Source organism: Artemia franciscana, chromosome 19, assembly GCF_032884065.1.
Source record: "Artemia franciscana chromosome 19, ASM3288406v1, whole genome shotgun sequence".
Classification (NCBI taxonomy): Eukaryota; Metazoa; Arthropoda; class Branchiopoda; order Anostraca; family Artemiidae; genus Artemia; species Artemia franciscana.
The window spans coordinates 36,047,408-36,057,826 of NC_088881.1; positions in this window are offsets into that span (position 1 = coordinate 36,047,408).

A 10,419-nucleotide genomic window follows, 5' to 3' on the forward strand; every position below is an offset into this window, starting at 1 on the left:
AGGACAGACAGACCAACAGGATTTGTGATTGATATATGTCATTTGGTTAATACCAAGTGCCATAAAAACAATGCCATTGATATTAGTACATCATTTTTTTTCTATGGCCCTTCAAACTATTAAATTAAAAGTAAGGCTTCAGTTTTCAAAGTTTTAGTGCCTCATACTGGAATCAAGAAAGAATTAATGTTTTTGAATTTGATTTCAGTTATAAATTTTTGTTTTGTTTCAAATTATGTTAAAATATTCAATTTTGTTGAAAAAGTTATTTTAAATTGTAAATTTGTTTTAAATATAATTTAATTGATGCGTTTCTTTCTGTTGTTTTACTTTAAAATCTCTTTTTCTTCTCTCTCTTTCATAACATAATTTGAAATAAGAAATCTAAACCTTCCAGAATTAAGTTAATATTCTATATTTAATTGACAGAAGTCCATAAAAAACGAATTTATTTGTTGTAATTTTTTTCTTTCTCACCTCTAATAGATTTACATCTTTAGTCGAATTTAAAACAGTTAGATTTTACAATTAAAATCAAGCTGGTGGTCTTAAAATAAAAGAGTTAAGGGACATGGATAAATGATGAAAAACCCAAGACTTATAGTCTGAGTAAGAGACAAAGTTGGCAAAAGCCTTTTTCTTTTAAAGCATCAGGGCAAGAATTTTGCCAATTTGGGCAAGAAAATCGAAGCAAGACCAAAAACTGTCTCTCAATGAGACTGAGCACATAATAAAAGCTGAAGTTAAAAAAAAACTAGTAGGGGTAAGTGGTATATGCAGGGACGGGGTATAAGGTGGGACACGGTACTTATCTGCCAACTAACTTTCTTTAAAAAATCCAATAAGGCCACCTAGTATAGTTCATTCAATGGCGGACATGACAGTTCTATCATTTTGGTAAGTTGCTATTTTCGTTTTTGAGAAAATCGACTTCAAAGTTTCGGCTATACCCCCCAAAAAATATTTGGGCAATAGTTTTTTGTGCTTTATATTGTAACGGTTTGCAGAAATTGTGTGTGTAAGATAGCAAACGAAAGCTAAAACATCAGGCCACGTCGTGTGGTCATCTGGTGGAAAAATATGCAGTAGTAAAAAAAATCGGGCACAATTTGCAAGTAGAGGTCACATGGTATATACTGGGACAAGGACAAGTGGTATCTAGTGGGACATGTCCCAGTATATACCACATGAATTCTTACAGTTCAGTCCATACATTGCGTTTTTTCTTATCTGTTTTTACTTGTATCCTAATGATAAAAATAGCATATATATTTTTTTTTATCAGATTTGACATCAGAATAGAAGAAAATGTCACAATTTCCAAGAGCTAAGTGGGAGGAATATTCTAATTCGGTTGCTGAAAAGAAAGTTGACCAGCATTTCATGATTAAAGCAGCTATTGTAGACCTAGAGGCTGGCTTACCAATTAGGGCAGTGGCGGAGAAACACGGAGTGTCACGTTCAGCCCTTCACAGACACTACCAAAAGTATTCAAAACTCAGTGATGACGAAAAAGCGAATTACAGTGGTGCTCAAAAGTTCGGATTTGCTACTATTTTTACGCCTGAAGAGGAAGCATCGCTCTCTCAATACCTGCTGCAAGCGAGCAGAATGTGTTATGGTTTGACCAGTCGAGACACCAGAACCCTTGCTTACAACTACACCGTTGCAAACAACAAGACTGTCCCAGACAGCTGGATATACTCTAAAGAAGCCGGTATAGACTGGTTAGCAGGATTTCGGGCTCGAAACCCAGAGCTTTCGCTTAGAAAGCCAGAGGCAACAAGTTTGGGGCATGCCACAAGCTTTAACAAGCACAATGTACAGGAGTTTTTCTCCAACTTGCAGTCAGTTTTGAAGAAAACTCCATTTACAGCAAGCGACATATTCAACTGCGATGAAACCTCAGTCACCACTGTTCATGTTCCTCCAAAGGTTTTTGCCGAGAAGGGTAGAAAAATAGTGGGCAAAGTAACCTCAGCTGAGCGTGGCGTGATTGTGACTATGGATGGAACCATCTCTGCCAGCGGGCAGTACCTTCCCCCTACCTTATATTCCCACGCAAGAAATTTCAGCCTCACATGCTGACTGGTGCTCCTGCTAACTCTGCTGGAGGAGCCTCGCCTTCCGGATGGGTGAACCAAGAACTGCTTCTGGAATATCTCAAACATTTCAAGACTTACTCGCATGCTTCCCCTGAAAGCCCGAAGCTTCTGATAATGGACAACCACGAGTCCCACATCTGTTCTGCAGTTGTGCAGTTTGCGAAAGAGTCTGGTACCACTTTACTAACAATACCATCTCACTGCAGCCACAGGTTGCAGCCATTGGACATTTGCGTGTATTTTCCCTTCAAATGCCAATACAACAAGGCTATGGACAACTGGATGCTGTCCAACTCAGGGAAGACCGTGACGATATACGAGATTGCATCTCTTGTTGGCCAAAGCCTCCCCGTATCTTTCACGCCAAACAACATAATGAGGGGCTTTGAGAAGACAGGGATATGGCCTTACAATTGAGACATCTTTACAGAAAATGATTTTCTAACCTCTGCTGTAACTGAAAGACCTGCACCTGATGCTTTGGATCCAGTTGAACCTGGAAACAACCCGGCCGAAACCCCAAATACAAGTCGGCCTGAACAATCCTCTACACCCGTTTCAGTTCCTGTGACGCCAGAACAAGTTCGGCCATACCCTAAAGCCAGGCCGCGTGAACTGAGCGGAAGAAAGGCTCTACAAAGATTCTTACTGACACTCCTGTGAAAAGACAGATTGAAGAACAAGAAGCCGAAAGAAAAGATAAGAAAGCACGGGGTGGCAGGGCTAGAGGAAAAGTTGGGACTGTTGGAAGAGCTGGAAAAGCAAAAAAAAGACCAGACAACAAAAAAGCTATTTGTGGATTCAGAAGGAAGTGATGACGAAAAAATTATTCTTGATGATGATAGTGATGACTCGATGAAACTAGGTGAATTGGAAGATGATAGTGAGAAAGAGGAAGAGATCTTTGACAGTGTCTCTACAGGAGAAAGTTGTTAAAGTTGTTTACAAAGGAGAGTATTTTCCTGGGTCTGTCCAAGAGAAAAACGAGAACAGTGTCAGAGTGAGTGTCATGTGCATGGCCGGTCTAAGAAAGTGGAAGTGGCCGGACCGAGAAGACTCAATATTTTATCCGAGGGAAGACATTTCGAAAAAGTTGTCGCCTCCTACCTCAGCACCCGGTACAGCTTCCAGAGCAGCGTCATACTTCGTGTTTGCTGACTGGTAGTCTAGTCTTGTGCCTAAGATACTTTTACTTTTGAAGTCGAATTTTTAATGTAGTTTTTATACAATGAATAGTCGAAGTTTTCTACCAATACATGAATCTTTTTACTATAGGCCTATCCGAGAGTATACCACCCCGTGTCCCAAGATATACCAACCCCCGTACTTAGTGGGAAAAATGGTATAAGCAGGGACACCCCCCTTTTTTTCTTCTAGCTATACAAGAAAAATCTGGAAAAATCACAGTTTATGCAGCAGTTCCGGGGCTTTCATTTGAGCCATAAACCATTTTTCTACTTCAATGTTAACCATGCATTTTGGAGGTTTTCCAAAATCCGTCCCTGGATATACCACTCTCCCCTGCCTTTATCAGCAACTTTATATATGACTTTCCAAAAATTATTCCATCCATCTTCTACACTGTCAAGTTTGAAACTACTGAATTTGATATTCAACTGTTCTTGGAAATTTTCTCTCAAATTATCATCATAAAGTTTACTAAAAGCATACCTTCCTGAAATATAGTTATTTTTCCTTAATTTCAGCTGTGAATTAGCCATAAGCCCTACTAAACAGTGATCTTTACGTTTAACATCAATAACAGTACTCCTATATGCCCTTGTATCTTGTATTGATCCTAACAGTCTTTAGTTTACAACAACAAAATCTATTGGATTAGCTGATTTACAGTAATTTGAACACCATGCAAAGGTATAGGTCATGTACAACTAAATAATGTATTGGTTATAACTATAGTTGTAATACCTATAAAATTGCAGTAGCCTGTAGCCATTACTGTTTCTTTTTCTTTATCCAATTTACCAAGTCTAGGATACCATCTATCCTTATTTCCACCAATCTGGGTGTAAAATTTTTTATAACACCAAGAACTAGATAGTTAACTTCAAAGACCACACTTCCTTTCCATGACAAAAGTATAACAGTAATCATCCTATTTTTACCTGTAATACTATATAGTTTAATTATTTTTCTGAATTTCGCTCAAGAGATTGTGATTATCCAGAATATAATAGCCCCTAAAAAATTCTGACTGTTTTAAATACATTGATATTCAATATTGGAGCTTATTCTAAGATGTACATGTAAAGCTTTAGTCTAATCTTCGAAAATACTGTTCAATCCTAAACAAATGATTAGTTGGATAGTTGAACAGTTAAATCCTTGTAAACTTTATAACATACAATCTAAGAGGTACACTGCTTCATCATAGAATTTGTTAAAATCTGTGCAGTATGTATATGATTTTAGTTTTCAAAGATTGTAGTTGGTTATTCCCAACTAGTCTAATCTTACATATCAACCAATCTCAACTATTTATGTTTGAGATTAGAAGCCTGTTGTCAATACATTAAAAAAATATTTTTTTAATCAAGAAATCTAACTGAGATTAGATCTGGCCAAGCAAAACTAGAGTTAAATATACAAAAATAAAGGCTCTAATTTGCTGCTACTTTTTTTTAGTATAATTATCAAAATGCAGAAAGTTATCCAAGCCAATAGCCAAGATAGAATGTTACAAATGACTTTTCTCAAGCTTATATCTTTCTTCTTATTAAATTAACAGTAACCCATCAGCAGAAAGAAAAGTTTTATTATGAACAAGAGCTAAGAGCTCATATGGCGCTTGTGATAAGGTAAGAAAAGCTAAGAGCGAAGAGCTCATGGTATGAGCTCTATCAAAATTCTAAGAATCAACAGATTGACTTAAAAGGAAAATCAGAGGCTTAATGCCAGTCAGGATTAAAAATAAGACCTCTGAGTAATGATGTCCTTCTAAATATCAATATTCATTAAGATCCAATCCTACACTTGTAAGTTATAAATACCTAATTTTTCCTCTCCCTTTAGCCCCCCAGATGGTCAAATCTGGGAAAACGACTTTATCAAGTCAATTTGTGCAACTCCCTGACACGCCTACCAATTTTCATCATCCTAGCACATCCAGAAACACCAAACTGGCCAAATTACTGAGCCCCTCCCCCCAAACTCCCCCAAAGAGAGCAAATCCGGTACAGTTACATCAATCATGTATCAAGGACATTTGCTTATTCTATCAACCAAGCTTCATCCCAGTTCTTCCACTCCAAGTGTTTTCCAAAATTTCCCCCTCCAACTCCCCCAATGTCAAAAGATCTGGTTGGGATTTGAAATAAGAGATCTGAGTTACGAGGTCCTTCTAAATACGAAGTTTCATGAAGATCCAATCCCTCCTTTTTAAGTTAAAAATAAGTCATTTTTTCTTGTTTTTCAGAATACCTCCCCCCCCCCAATAGAGCGGATCCGTTTTAATTATGTAAATCATGTATCTATGACTTCTGCTTATTTTTCCCACCAAGCTTCATCCTGATTTTAGGTTCCCCCACCCAAACTCCCCCAATGTCACCAGATCTAATTGGGATTTAAAATAAGAGCGTTGAGACACAATATCCTTCTAAATATCAAATTTCATTGAGATCAAATCACCTATTTTTAAGTTAAAAATACCTCATTTTTTTCTAATTTTTCATAATTAACCCCCCCCCCCTAATTACCCCAAAGAGAGCGGATCTGTTCCACTTATGTCAATCATGTATCTAGGACTTGTGCTTATTTTCCAAATAAGTTTCATCCTGATCCCTCCACTCTAAGTGTTTTCCAAGATTTTAGTTTTCCCCTCCCAGCTCCCCCCCCCCCCCAATGTCCCCAGATCCGGTCAGGATTTAAAATAACAGCTCTGAGACACAATATCCTTCCAAACATCGAATTTCATTAAAATCTGATCAACTATTCATAAGTTTAAAATATTTCATTTTTACTATTCTTTCCAAATTAACAGGCCCCCCACTCCCCTCCCCCATGGTCAAATTGAGAAAACGACTATTTTTAATTTAATCTGGTTGGTCCCTGATATACCTGCCAAATTTCATTGTCCTAGGTCAAATTGGAAAATTGACTATTTCTAATTTAATCTGGTTGGTCCCTGATATGCCTGCCAAATTTCATTGTCCTAGCTTACCTGGAAGTCCCTAAAGTAGCAAAACTGGGACTGACAGACAGACCAAAAGAATTTGCAATTGCTCTATGTCACTTGGTTAATACCAAGTGCCATGAAAATTCAATGAGAACATAAATATTTGGGGTATATATCTAAACATCAAAGGGGAAAGTGGTATTAAAAAAAAGGCAGTACACTTTTATGAATGATAGTATTTAAAATAGTTTCCTTACTTTTAAAGGGCATTAGTGTATAATTAAGTCTGTTCAAAGGAAAAACTATAAAATTCTGAGAACAGCGTTTTTCAAAGCTGACATACTTAAAGCATTCCTAAAATGGCTTCAATTTACCCCCTACCCCTCCCTTAGACAGACAAATTCATACCATAGTTTATATTTCCTATGTATTTTTGTTTCTTGTTCTGTCACTCTTTCCTAAAAAATAGATTTATAAGCAAAGAAGCATTGGTGAAATATAAAAATGGAAAATGACCCAAAAATATTTAATTTGGGCCATATATTTACAAATTAGGCAGGAGTGGAATAAAGTAGTGATACAATGGAAAAAAAACAGTAAAGAATTGAGAAACAACAATAATACAAGCCAGTGAAGAACATAGATAACAATGAAAATATTTCAGTCAAAACCTCCACTTGACAACCCTCAGTGCCGAATATTAAAATAAAAACTACTGACAAAAACCAAAGATAATATAAAAAAAAAACTTTGAAACAAACACAAAAACTAAAATATGAAGATCTACTCAAAATAATGGTGAAAGAATTACCCTTTCACCAAAACAGTACTTTAAAAGGTTCTTCATAATTTCCTATGCATTTGTCTTACCTTTATTTTGCAAATGTACCTTTTATGGTGATAAATCAGTGAACAAAAAGGCAGTCTAATCAAGAAACAGAAAAAAAGAAGGGAAATGAAGAATTTGCAATATATATTTAGGGAGTTGTAAGGTATTGTACAGAACTTTTGGAAAAGATATAAGTACATATTTTAGGATTTCTTAAGTGGTTTTCATAACTGTAAATGGTTTCATTCTCAATAGCCTTGATTGTGTACCCAATTCATTTGTTTCATTTTTAAACAGAGATGTGTCTAACACTATGCTGGTAGCCTGTCAGCCTACAACTGGGGCTATTGAAAAGGAAATATGTTAATATTAAAAAAATATTACTTTATATTAATGAAAAAGTTTAGTTCATATAGCCTACTTTGAGGGTGCTACTACCATACTTTACTCCCCCTCTCCCCCCATTTAAAAATAAACAGTATAGATTACATATTTCCAGTGCACTTTCTTGTTTCATAGTTTCATTATTGTTTATTCAATTTGTGGATGTGAAGTTGAAACAAGGGCCTATAACCATAAAACCCATATCCTAGGAAAATGCATAGGAAATCTAATTTGGCCCATATATTTGCAAATAAGGGAATAGGTCATAGAGGAAACTACAATTTGCCTACATATTACAAAGAAAATTTTGTTTTGTTAACTTACTTCTTTTTCAACATTTTGAACTGTAGACTAAAACCCAAGGCTGAAGCAAGTCTAGCCACATTTAGCTCAGAAGTAGAATTCTGCAGCATATTTGGGAAAATTCTAGTTAATTGACTTCTCGCTATCTCAGAAAGGGTTTAGGCTAGGAAAATGAAACTTTCAGGGATGAATCTACAGACTAAAGTATGTCACGGGAAGGTATTTTGAAGCAACTACCTCCACTCCTTCTCCCTCTAGAGGGGCTTGACCTTTAATGACCTTTAAAAATATGTGTGTTACAAAAGTGAAACCTTGCAAAATAGGTCTTCTGCTTAATTGAAGTACAACAGAATTGTTTTCGGCTTCATAACTTTGCTCAATTTTATTTTACAAGGTTTTAAAGATATTCAAATATATTTTTTAAATTTTGAAAAAAAAAACATTGATTTTGCTAAAAATTCTATTCAAATAACAGGAATTGCATTTTCAGAACTAAAGGCAGAGAAAAAGCAACCAGTAACTGAATATTAATGTAAAATGTTGTTTTGTCAAAATTTCAATAGATATAGACCTGTCATGTAGGCAAATTTCAGGGCCCTCTAGAGGGAGAAGGAGTGGAGGTGGGTACTTTAAAATACCTTCCCGTAACATATTTAGCCTGTAGACCCATCCCTGAAAGTTTCATTTTCCTAACCTAAACCCTTTCCGACATAGCAAGAAGTCAATTAACTAGAATTTTACCAAATTTTATAACACACATATTTTTAAAGGTCATCAAAGTCAGGACCCTCTATAGGGGAAGGTAAGTGGAGGTAGGTACTTCAAAATACCTTCCTGGGACATACTTTAGCCTGTAGACCCATCCCTGAAAGTTTCATTTTCCTAACCTAAACCCTTTCCGAGTTAGCAAGAAGTCAATTAACTAGAATTTTACCAGCCTTACTACGTAGGCCTAGTTTTTCCTTTTGAAGAGCCACAAATCGATGTTGTATGCAATTCTGGCTATCCTATAGAGACAAGTTTATTTCTTAACTACCTGAATAGTCCGTTAATACAAACATTATCCCCAATATCAGTCTTTTGACTATGACCCAAAACTGCGTTTACTCCCATTACAGTACTCAGAAGAAGAAACGAACTGAAACTCACATCTAAGAAAAGTAAAATCCTTCCACATTGACTGACTTACAATTTTCAATAGGTATTCATGTTGGAAAGAGTCCAGAGTCTGACGCGCAGATTTTTTCACACAAAGCCTGTCAAACCTGTTTATATTACATAAAAAAAACTAGGTTTTTTTAACTGAAAGTAAGGAGCGACATTTAAACTTAAAACGAACAGAAATTACTCCGTATATGAAATGGATTGTTCCCTCTGCAATCCCTCGCTCTTTACGGCTAAAGCTTTTAATTATTTTAAAAAGCAGAATTGTGGCAAAGAGTCAAACTTTAGCGTAAAGAGCGAGGGATTGCGGAGGGAACAATCCATTTCATATACGGAGTAATTTCTGTTCGTTTTAAGTTTTAATGTCGCTCCTTACTTTCAGTTAAAAAAAACCTAGTTTTTTTATGTAACTTCTGAACGTTTTTGAATTAATGCATGTTTGATTTTGACTCTCCACACGTAAACTATTCAAACGAAATTTGCATATTATTCCTTTTTTGGCTAAATGGCTTTCTATTAGTTTTGATCATACGATTTTGAGAAATATGGGATGGGGAAGGAGGCCTAGTTGCCATGTAATTTTTCGGTTACATAAAAAGGCAACCTATTAATTTTAATTTTAACGAATTTTTTTATTAGCAAAAAATATACGTAACTTTAGAATTAACTTACGTAACAAATTTTTATATTCTTTAATTATTATTATGTATATAAGGGGGTTTGTACCCTCGTTAATACCTCGTTCTTTACAACTAAATCGTAAGTTTTGTCCCAATTCTTTAAGAATGACCCCTGAATCAGAAAGGCCGTAGAATAAATGTTGAAATTACTGAAAATACTTTAGCATAAAGAGCGAGGTATTTCTCTCCTCCTAAATACCTCGCTCTTTATGCTAAAGTATTTTTAGAACCCTCATATGCGTAATAATCTCTGTTCGTTTTAAGTTTCAATGCTACTTCTTCCTTTCATTTGAAAAAACGTTTTCATGTTTATTTTTCATTGTTTCTTATAGTAATGCTAGAGAATCCTGTGCCCTTTTCATTGAATTTTTCTTCCCCCAGACAGATTCCTCCAAGGAAAGATCCTCCAACATAGCCCCCTCTCCTCAGCCCCACCCCCAAACAAAATAAAATCTCCCTGAAAAACGTCTGTACACTTCCCAATAATAATTACTATATGTAAACACTGGTCGAAGTTTGTAACTTGCAGCCCCTCCCCAGGGATTGTGGGGGAGTAAGTCATCCCCAAAGACATAGTTATTATGGTTTTCGACTATGCTGAACAAAATGGCTATCTCAAAATTTTGATCCGTTGACTTTGGGGAAAAAAATGAGCGTGGGAGGGGCCTAGATGCCCTCCAATTTTTTGGTCACTTAAAAAGGGCACTAGAACTTTTCATTTTCGTTAGAATGAGCCCTCTTGCGACATTCTAGGACCACTTGGTCGATACGATGACCCCTGGGGAAAAAAAAACAAAAAAACAAACAAATAAACACGCACCC